Below are 11,537 nucleotides of genomic sequence, written 5' to 3'. Positions count from 1 at the left end.
CTCACACACCCCTACCCTCCCCACCACCTACCCCCTCCCCACCCCACCCCCAACCCCCTCCCACAACCCCCTCCCACCCCCCAATGCCGCAACCCCCCCAACGCCGCAACCCCCCCAATGCCGCAACCCCCCCCCAATGCCGCAACCCCCCCCAAACGCCGCAACCCCCCCCCCACAAATGCCGCAACCCCCCCCCCCCGCACTCGCCCTCGGACACTGATGGTTGACGCCGTTTTAAAGCTACTCTGTTTTTCGCCGACGTGACCCGTGGCCACGTCGGCGGGACTTCGGCCCATCCGGGCCGGAGATTTGGTGAAAGAAAAATATAATGAAATCCCGCCGGCGCCAGCTGTTTTCAGAGGCTGCCGGCGGGATTTGCACAACGCCGGTTTTTGGCCGGTCGGAGAATTAAAAACCCGGCGGGAGCGGGATTACCGCCGCTGCCGGCCGATTCTCCAACCCTGCGTGAGGTCGGAGAATTTCGCCCCAGGATTCAGCGGCTCTCTCTTCAAAAGCTTCTTCAAAACTCCCTGCCTCCCTGAATTTCTGGGCTTCACCCAGCAACGACCTCATCTCCCCAAGCTGAAATACAAACGTTCCCTTCAGGCTGCGAAAGCACATGAATTCCCCAGGGACCTCCCCAGCCAAAACCACATTCCCCTGTCAATTTCACCTGCTGTTTCCAAGAAGCAAAACAAAATCATTTTAAAAAAAATATGACCACGGCAGTCAAACACACTACAACCTCAGGCTTTTAACCCTTAAATTGTCTCAATATTTAGAAGCCAATATTCCTAAAATCCTCCACCCCTCACACTTGCAATGGGATTAAGCGAGTGATACTCAAGCTTAAGGCAATGTACATAAGGCAAAGTTGATCATTATTGCATTATTGTTCTCTGTGGAACATTGTTACGCGCAGCGAAGCTGTCATTACGACAGCAACAACATTTATAAGTACCACACTGGCTATGACGTGCCTCAGGGTGTCTTGAGATCCTGAATGGCGATGGAGAAATCCAAGTCCTTCTTTTATTCCATGTGCCTTGAAATCCTAAATTTCATAGAATTTACAGTGCAGAAGGAGCCCATTCAGCCCATCAAGTCTGCACCGGCCCTTGGAAAGAGCACCCTATTTAAGCCCCACGCCGCCCCCCTTTATCCCCGTTACCCAGTAACCCCACCTAACCTTTTTGGACACGAAGGGCAATTTAGAATGGCCAATCCACCTAACCTACACATCTTTGGACTGTGGGAGGAAACCGGAGCACCCGGAGGAAACCCACGCACACAGGGAGAACGTGCAGCCTCCGCACAGACAGTGACCCAAGCCGGGAATCGAACCTGGGAGCCTGGAGCTGTGAAGCAACTGTGCTAACCACTATGCTACCTTGCTGCCCTTTTTCCTGAGATCGGCAAAGGTTGAAAAAGATGAAGCCGGGCCTGGGGAATCCGGAGGTCTCGGGAGAGGTTGAGGAATTGGGTGCCAAAGTGGAGACTGGCAAAGGGTGACACCCACATGTCAAGAGTGTCAACAGTGAGAGACGCAGACCACAGCAGGGACCGGATGGCGGGGCAGGGTTTGAATGGAAGGCATTGACTAATGAAGGGCACGATGGAAAGGTTCTGCCTTCATGGTTTCCCCAGCAAGAGAAACGCCAGGGACTGGATGCAGGCCCAGCTGCAAAATAGTTGATTTCTACCTCAGTGATGACGCCCATTGAGAAAAGCCAATCGCTTATCAAGAAGGGTCCTCCATTTCACTTCAAACTATGTGGACTGTGCAGCTTTGAAACAAGCCATTCGGCCCATCTACTCCTGGTGTTTGTTATTTGTGTCTGTTTGGGGGTCGTTGAACTGAGTTGGCGGGACGCCTAGTTCGTGATGCGCAGCGACGCGGGTTCAAGTCCTGTACTGGGTGAGGTTGTCCATGGAAGGCCCCACCTTGTCACCCTTGCCCCTCACCTGAGGCATGGCGAGCCTCAGGTTAATTAACCACCAGCCACCTCTCTCTGAAAGGGGAGGGCAGCCTATGGTCCTTGTGGACGATGGTGACTTTCCAGTGTGCTTCTGCCCAAGTTAAATCAGTACACAAAGCAAAACAAACAAAACTTAATCCACTTCAAATTGAATTTCCAGGCAGAAGGGAAGACAAGGACCGATTTAATTATTTTCCAAGTACACTCTGCTGTTCCCAACGCCGCCCCCCTGCTGAAGATCATGACTTTTCCATGGCTGCATTTGCTCCATCTGCACTTGCCCAAAGGCCAAGCCGTCACATTGGAGCGGATGAAGAATTCTGACGTCTACGTCTGCTATCATCGAGAGGAGGTACCCGAGAGACGGAGAGTGGCTCGCAGTTTCCAGGGTCCAGCTGTTCATAGAACCATAGAATTTACAGTCAGAAGGAGGCCATTCGGCCAATTGAGTCTGCACTGGCCCTTGGAAAGAGAACCCCACTTAAGCCGACACTTCCAACCGATCCCCGCAACCCAGTAACCCCACCTAACCTTTTTTGGACAATTGAAGGGCAATTTAGCATAGCCAAGCTACCTAACCTGCACATCTTTGGATCTGTGGGAGGAAACCGGAGCACCCGGCGGAAATCAACGCAGGCACGGGGAGAACGTCCAGACTCCGCACAGACAGTGACCCAAGCTGGGAATTGAATCTGGGACCCTGGAACTGTGAAGCAATTGTGCCAACCACTATGGTACCGTGCTGCCCAACCTGCATTGTTGGGAGACTTGGAGATGGCTAGAAGAGGACCTTTGCTGGGGTGTCTGAAGGTCCCTTTCCCTGTTGTCACATTCAAACGCTGTCATAATATACACACACAGATATATGATGGTGCACAGACAGGCAGTGATTGATACACAGGATGACCAGTAAGCACACAGAACACAGCAGCCAATCACCAGACAGGACACGGCCACTATAAAGCCAGAGGGCACTAGTTTTCCCGCTCTCTCGGGATCCAGCCTCTGAGACAGTCAGAGCCTGTGAGCAGCAACTAGAACATACACCATGTGGTAGTAAGACAGTCTGGTCAGGTTAGCCTCAGGTCTCCAGTCAACTCAGCATAGTGTCAACCCACAGTTAAAGTATGTATGATAGTTAAGAGTTCAATAAAATCGAGTTGCATTTCTTCAAGTGTTGGAAGCCTGTCTCTCTCACTACTGCAGTAAACGGAGTCCTCGCAGACCCAGCTTACCCAACACATCAAACGCCACCTGTCTGTCAAGAGTGGCTTTGAATGTGGGGCCTGACTGCAACTTGTGCGGGTCAGGGAGGTTCTGGGTTTAGTTACAAATCGAGCATCGGCAAGTTCAGAGGGTTAACCCCGGTTCTGCAGTCACCTCACCTTTCCAGTCTCACGGTGCCCAACTCCCAGTCTTGACAGATCCAGGCTCACTTCAATAATCGAACCTTGAAGAAACAAAGGCAAAATACCGCGGGTGCTGGAAATCCGAAGTAAAAACATTTCAAACCCGGACGACCCTTTTTCAGAGCTCGCGACTCTAAAGGTTAACTCTGTTTCCCTTTCCACAGATGCCGCCAGACTTGCCGAGTCTTTCCAGCATTTCATGTTTACTTGTAGGATGTACTGTTGTCTTTGAAAGCTTAAATACCCCAATTAATTTTGTTGAAAGCCTCTTGCAAGTTGATACCAAGAATAATGGCACTTGAAACGCACATAGGCTATTTATTCCATTTCAGATGCAAATACTGTGAACTGTTGGATGATTACTTTCAAAAGATGTGAGCCACTTCTACATTGTTAAAAATATAAAATTATCTTTTCCACATCACTTACAAATCTACTTTATCGCTTAAAAAAATATTCATGTTCAACTGAATCTAAGTACTTGCGTCACGTGCACTGGCATCTCTCGGAATAACAGGGTCGACTTATCTTCTGATATCCGATTCAAAGTCAAACCAAGTTCAATCATTAAAAAGGTTTTCATGTCCGATTGCTGAGACAGTCCACCGGGAAATGAGTTTGAAAAGTTTGAGTCCAACTCCTAAAGGATGCAGGCCAACAGAGAACACAACTTGTACCTGTCCTGGGAGTGTTTGATGAGGACAGTGTAGAGGGAGCTTTACTCTGTAATCTGACGAGACCATCAATTCACAAGATATGTGATTGGAAGTGAACAGTGGTTTTAATAGTCTTAGAACTGAGCCTGCCTGCGACGAGATGAACTGGCAGCAGGCTCACGACTGCAGATCTTTATATTCCAATTGACGATTAACTTGCCAGGAAATAATCACCCCTCACATCACACACTGCCAACAATCTCAATAACAAAGTTGGGTTTGACCCACATACATGATAAAACAGGGCATAAATCATCTGCACAAAAGCGTTCAACGTGAATCATGTGTGGCCATGTTGCAAAAGTTATTTTCATATCTCCAGTTCCATCCATTACAGAGGAATTGGCAAACAAAATCAATGGTTGGGTTTTATGGCCAGCCGTGAGGTGTCGGTGCTCACCGCAGACCTTGATGGAAAGTGCAGTGCAAGGATCTGGCACCTGTAGGGTTAAGGTGGGAACGAGTAACCGCACCCAGGGTCAGTTATGTTTTGCACAGAGCCGTGTGCACCTGCAAGCACGGAAACACCTCCTCGCTTGTACCTTTTTAACCGTACATTTGTGAACGGTACTTCGAGTCAAGAAAGACTCACAGTTAACCATGACGACAAAGACTTCTTCAGTACTACCGAACATTAACCAACAGGTTACAGGTTTGAGCTTTTCCAGCAAGCTATTGGTGCTGTTTTCTTACCTTTTAATCCTGGAGGCCGGCACATGCTTTGCAAAGAAAGGTAAATCCTCGGGAGGATTGGCATAGCTAATATTTTGATGCTATGAAACAGTGGTTGGCACATGGGGCGGCACAGTGGCTGGCACTGGCTCCTCAGCGCCAGGGGCCCAGATTCGATTCCGTCCCTCAGTCTCTAAAAGTGTGCAGGTCAGGTGGGGTTCCGGAGATTGGGCGGGGGACAGAATGGGCCTAAATCGCTCTTGCAGAGGGTCGGTGTACACCTGATGGGCCAAATGGCCTCCTTCGGCAGTGTAGGGACTCTATGGAACCTGATGGAGTGAACAGGGCTCCGGACCCAGGCTACCGGAGAGAGAGCTAACTATTCCAAAGAAAAAAAAAACCCTTATTCTGTACACCCAAGATTTCTGCCGTTGCCATAAAGTCTGCCGGCAACACAATCTCTTGTAGATGCTGCCAAGGGAACAGCGTCCATCACTTGGGTGAGGGACCGGTGGTGCAGAGGCGACCATGGTTGTGGAGAGAGGGAGGGACGTCCAAGGATGGCAGAAGGCCAAGATTTCCTTTTAACGCCGAGAGGAGCCTCAACTGATCATGCTTCTGCTGAGCAATGTTTTTTACTGGTGGCCATTGCAAAAGTCAGTGGTTTAATTGATCTGTGTTTGATTTTTTTTTTTGGTCTGTCGACTCATCTGTGCTCACTGTGGTTGACTGATCGAGCCCGGGCCCAGCCGCTGAGAGCGAAAGTAAGCAGAAGCTTCCAGAAAGACTTGAGGGCCGGGATTCTCCCCTACCCGGTGGGGCAGGGGGTCCCGGCGTACTGGAGTGGCGAGAACCAATCCGACATCAGGCCGCCCCGGAGGTACGGAATTCTCTGCACCTTTAAGGGCTAGGCCGACCGGCGCCAACGGCCTTTGGTACCCCACCGACCAGCGTCGAGGCCGAAATGCCTTTGCCAGTCGGCGTGAGTCCGCACATGCGCTGGAGCGTCAGCAGCCGCTTACGTCACCCCGGAGCATGCATGGTGGAGGGGGTCTCTTTCGCCTCTGCCATGGTAGAGGCTGTGGCGGCGGCGGAAGAAAAAAAGTGCCCCCACGGCACAGGCCCGCCTGCCGATCGGTGGGCCCCGATTGCGGGCCAGGCCACCGTGGGGGCACCCCCCCGGGTCAGATCGCCCGCGCCCCCCCCCCCCCAGGAACCCGGGGCCCGCTCGCGCCGCCTGCCCCCACTGGCACCAGAGGTGGTTTAAACCACGTCGGCGGGAGAGGCCTGTCAGCGGCGGGACTTTGGCCTGAGAATCCCCGCGGGGGGCCCGCCAACCGACGCTGCGTGATTCCCGCCCCCGCCGATTCCCGGGTGGCGGAGAATTCCGGCCACGGCGCGGGCGGGATTTACAAAGGCCCCGGGCGATTCCCTGACCCTGCAGGGGGTTGGAGAATTCCGGCCGAGGAGTCCAAGCAGCATGTAGAAATCCCATATTTGCTGAGATATTTTAAAGCACTGTGAATAATCAAGTTGTCGATGAAGAATGAGTGTCATCTCCGAATTTCTCGGAGGTAAATCAGATTTATAAAAAACACAACAAACTGATAAATACACAACCGCGATGAACAACACTGTGGGACAGTTAAATTCACATCAGGGTCAACGTGACATCGTTGACCTCGGACATCTGAGTAGAAGTAAGATCCGGAAGTCACCGACTTGACAGTTAAAATGGCAGCAGGCCCAACTGGTTCGGGAACGGAGCAGGAAGCATCTGACCCATCAATTAAACCACCCGGTCATCATATTAATAATGGACAGGCATCGTTACAAGTGGCTGAATGGAAACTGTTCTCGATCTGTTGCTGACACCCTTCATATAATAGAGTGGAAAATTCACAGACAAAGCCAAGAGAGGTTTTCATAGATCATAGAATTTACAGTGGAGAAGGAGGCCATTCGGCCCATCGAGTCTGCACCAGCTCCCGGAAAGAGCACCCTACCCAAGGTTAACAGCTCCACCCTATCCCCATAACCCAGTAACCCCACCCAACACTAAGGGCAATTTTGGACACTAAGGGCAAATTAGCATGGCCAATCCACCTAACCTGCACATCTTTGGACTGTGGGAGGAAACCGGAGCACCCGGAGGAAACCCACGCAGACACGGGGAGGATGTGCAGACTCCGCACAGACAGTGACCCAAGCCGGAATCGAACCTGGGACCCTGGAGCTGTGAAGCGATTGTGCTATCCACAATGCTACCGTGCTGCCCGTTTTGGGCTGATTGAAACCCCTCCCTTGGACAACCTGGGGATTCCGAGCCCCCAACTATTCCCCCTCATCTCCCCCAATCACGGATGTACCATTGCCCCTAAGTCAACCATTTTTCACACCACTCACATTGGCATCTGTAGGAGTTCCTGCCTTCTTTTTCAGCCACAAACAATCCGAACTGGCTCAAAGTGGTCCCACCCTTGGTTGCTTTCTGCGCAGCCAATCATCTCCATTGATGGACTTAATGTCCGTGGGCTTTGTCTAATTGTAAAGTTCTTTGTTTAAGCTTCTTTACGATTTCATTGCAACACAAAGTAAGGTGAGAAAGGAAAAAACTTACGGGGTTTCGAAGCCCGTCCAGCATTCACAAAACAGCTGTTTTCCATTTGATTGGATGGCCAGCTGCAACAGGAGAAGAGATTGATTACCAAGGGAATGTCTCTAAATTGCACATTTAATCTGAACTGAAAAGCTCACGTGCATTGAAGTGAGGAGCCATTGAGATACACTCTTACTCTACCGCAGGGATTTCCCCCCCGCAGCGCATTTACCGGGGGCGGAGGCGGCTCGCTGTTGGACGCTGGCGGGATCTACCGTGTTCTGCACAACTCACCCATCCCCATTGTGGGAGGTCACCTTTGGCGGGATTGTTCACACCCAAACATAGCAAATTCCTGAGTCATCCTCATGAGGTGCTCTTCTTTATCAATTGTTAATTTTTTTTTAGAATGTTCAATTTATTGCTTTAAAATTGTCTTTCTTGGCCCAGCAGGTTGTTCTTTCACATCCCACAGGGTTCCCCCCCACCCCCCAAGTTCATATTTGATATTGTGCCAAACCTTACCTTTCCGAAATGTGCTCATTGGCCACTTGGGCGGGAAACAAAATTAAATTCTGGCCCCCTCACGAGAAAAGGTTGGACAAGCCTGGTCTGGATTGTCCACCTCAGTTCATGTTCTTTTGTTCTGAAATTTGGGTGGAATACCAGGGATGGCTTGGCTGGCATCGCACCCTCGGTATGGTTCAGGATCAGCAGAGGCGATAAAAAGGAGGGACGCGTTTTTCTCCCATGAGCATGCCTTTATCCCAACGTCAGTGGAGACCCTTCAAATCACCTTGACTCCACCGGTGGCATCTCATTTCTCAGGTAGAAGGTTGCGGCTTCAAGCCACACATCGCAGGGATTGACACACATGACCCAAACTGGCATGTCAGTGAACTGCTGCCCCGCGCATCGAAACAGAATTAATCTCTGCCTGATGGGCAGGGCGAGACCTTGACACAGTGGTTAGCACTGCTGCCTCACACCGCCAGGGACCCGGGTTCAATTCCAGCCTCGGGTAACTATCTGCGTGTTGTTTGCCCATTCTCCCCGTGTCTGCGTAGGTTTCCTCCGGGAGCTCCGGTTTCCTCCTGCAGCCCAAAGATGTGCAGGTTAGGTGGATTGGCCATGTTAAAATTGACCCGTAAGCTAGGTGTGTTTCGGGGATACTGCTGGGAGTGAAGTCAGCTGAGGTTAGGCTGCTCTTTCAGAGGGTCGCTGCAGATTTGATGGGCCGAATGGCCTTCTTTCTGCACTGTAGGGTATGTTATTCTCTAAGTCTGAATAAAGATTGTAGACTTCCAGTTAACACAAATACTTTATTCAATGGGTTAGTTCTGTTTCCAGAGCTTCTCTCCATATCCCACAGTCCCACTGATCCATGTGCTCGCTCTTTAATTGCCCTTCAAACACATTGACCCTGATTCAATGGCTTTCCCTGTTAATCCGATTCATTCTTTGATTCCCCCGCATGCCCTTCTCATTTCTAATTCCTTATGTTTAGTCTGCCCTTGGCACATGAGCCCTTCCCAACTTCAAATTCTCCTTCATCTAATATCCTTTGCCAACCTTGAAACTTTGAAGTAATACTGCTTTTGGAGTCCATTAAACACAGCGAAATGTCTCAGATTTCCATAGTTTGGATATTGTGGCCATAAAGCAAGAGGTGTTGAAGGAGAGACATTAGCAGGAGTGGCAATACCACCCAAGAAAGAGGGATCATTTCAGGGGGAAGGAGGGGGGTCAGATGTTGGTGGGCTTTGGGGATATCTGAGGGTGTATACCTCAAGATGGATGTGATGATTCTCCATTTAAGGAAAATACAGCAGGGTAATAGCAAGCTTAACCATTAGTCACACTCCAGAGATACACATTTAATTCAAGGCTGAGAATGCCAGATGCATTACTTGTGACTCACATTGATGAGAGAAGCAGTGATCCGAATATTGAGATTTTGGTGTGACCCTAAATGACATCTTATGGGATAGGTTAGTCTGCGCCAATGACAGTGTACAACGAAGATTGCTTGCAGAGGTTGACGTAACTTTTTAATGAGCAATGAAGATAGCGCTGGCCATGGAAAGCACTGGAAAATGTGCACAACGAAAATGAAAATCACTTATTGGCACGAGTTGGCTTCAAATGAAGTTACTGTGAAAAGTCCCGAGTCGCCACGTTCCGGCGGCTGTTCGGGGAGGCTGGTACGGGAATTGAACCGTGCTGCTGGCCTGCCTTGGTCTGCTTTCAAAGCCAGCAAATTAGCCGTGTGCTAAACCAGCCCCAAATAGCACCGTTCACCAGTTAGGGTGGCCGCCTATAGCTAAAACCGCCAAGGCAGCCGTAAAGTGGGAAACAACTTCAGCCACCAACAAAACACAGTAATGTTTAAAGTGGAATGTGGAGGTAACCACATTGCTGAATCATGTCCTTTGAAGGAGGCTGAGTGTTTTTATTGCAGTTTGGTAAAGCAGTTCAGAGCAAAGTCAAGACCACAGAGTAATTGAAAAACTAAGATGTTACAAATGTACAATGTGAGACAGGCGAGCGCCAGCGATTGTGGTATTCGCTCTCTGTTCAGCCTGAAACAGGCGAGATAGACCCTATTACTGCAGCACTCCGGGTAAATCGGAAGCCTCTTAAGATTAAAGTGGAGAGAGAGGGGAATGAGCCACTGTGTTGGGCGAGAGTGCACTTCAATACCTCAGAGAGGAAGTCCAACCACTGAACCTGAAGAGCACTTCTGCCAAGTTGAAGACTTGTACGGGAAAAGCAATAAAAATAAAAGGCCCAGAGTGGTCTCTGTGAGCGATGGACAACAGTCTACCCAGCCCCCAGTGATAATAGAGAGGGGTGAAGGACCAGGCCTACTCGGGGGCGGTTGTGTGAAAGAAATCAGGTTGAATTCGGCCAGAATATCTCAAGTACTGCAAGTGAGACCGGGAGGTCTCACTTGCAGTACTTGAGATATTTTGGCCGAATTCAACTTGAGTCCTCCCCGTGTGTGCGTGGGTTTCCTCCGGGTGCTCCGGTTTCCTCCCACAGTCCAAAGATGTGCGGGTTAGGTGGATTGGCCATGCTAAATTGCCCGTAGTGTCCTAAAAAAGTAAGGTTGGGTGGGGTTGTTGGGTTACGGGTATAGGGTGGATACGTGGGTTTGAGTAGGGTGATCATTGCTCGGCACAACATTGAGGGCCGAAGGGCCTGTTCTGTGCTCTACTGTTCTATGTTCTATGTTAACTAGATGTAATACAGTCAAGACCAGTGAAGCTAAAGTAACCAGCCTATGCTGAGCTGTCTCTGTCTGCTGCTGCTCACACGCCCTGTGCTTATGAGAGGCGGATCCTCCCTTGGGCTGGACCCTTTATACCCGTCTCTGATGCTGCCCTCTAGTGATGCTGTGGCTGTTACATCTGTCTGTAGTCCCTGATGTATGTGCAGATGTATGGACAGATATACAGATCACTACATAGGGATTCTATGATTCTATGCTGGACGGTTCGAAGAGTGTTCGCCCAGGGGTTCTAGCGATGGGTTGAGGCAAACCTGCCACTCGTGCCTAGTCTGGCCAATAAGGTGATTGACCCCTATGTTCCCCAGCGAACCAGTGGGCTATCAGAGAAACCCAGAATTGACAGACACACTGTTGTTTTTTTTTCTGCCAGCATATCATTAACAATGAGTTGAAACTGCGATCCACCTGTGCCAAGATATGGAATGTGGTCACTGTTCAGAAGCACTGGAGCACTGTTTAGCGAAAAATACAACCAGAGTTCACTTGGAAGGGAGAGAACTGAAACAGGCGATCGGTCCCCAACAATTGGTGCTGGTGATTATGTCCCCCACGTCAACCTCCTCCCACCGTTTGTCATCTGCCGGCATAATCTTCTGTTTCCTTCTCCTCAGCTTCTCTTGCAATGCAACAGTGGTGTTGACCTCAACCATTCATTGCCGGAGCGAGTTTTGCACTTGTGCCACTGCCCTAGGTTTGGAAGTGACTGCCAGACTCATGATCCTCAGCTTTGGCGTCCGAAGCAAGCATAAACACCTTCCCCTCGACCAGCACAATCAAACGCCCTTCATCATTTGAAAGTCCTCTAACAGGACCAGCCGTCCAACTTCTCCGTTCCGGATAGAAGAACCCTCAGCTGTGCTGTCATCC

At 50.2% G+C, this 11,537-nt stretch overlaps 1 protein-coding gene across 1 annotated transcript in view; it reads right to left on the bottom strand.

Moving 5' to 3' along the window:
• Positions 1 to 11,537, bottom strand: part of LOC119957300 (receptor expression-enhancing protein 1-like) — a 433,776-nt gene that overhangs the window by 386,357 nt on the left and 35,882 nt on the right. Inside the window, exon 2 of the mRNA XM_038785148.1 lies at positions 7,397 to 7,458. The gene's annotated coding sequence lies outside the window, so the exon portion shown is untranslated. The remainder of the gene's footprint in view (positions 1 to 7,396; positions 7,459 to 11,537) is intronic.

This window comes from Scyliorhinus canicula, chromosome 26 (genome assembly GCF_902713615.1).
Source record: "Scyliorhinus canicula chromosome 26, sScyCan1.1, whole genome shotgun sequence".
Lineage (NCBI taxonomy): Eukaryota > Metazoa > Chordata > Chondrichthyes > Carcharhiniformes > Scyliorhinidae > Scyliorhinus > Scyliorhinus canicula.
This window is presented reverse-complemented; position numbering and strand designations above follow the sequence as displayed.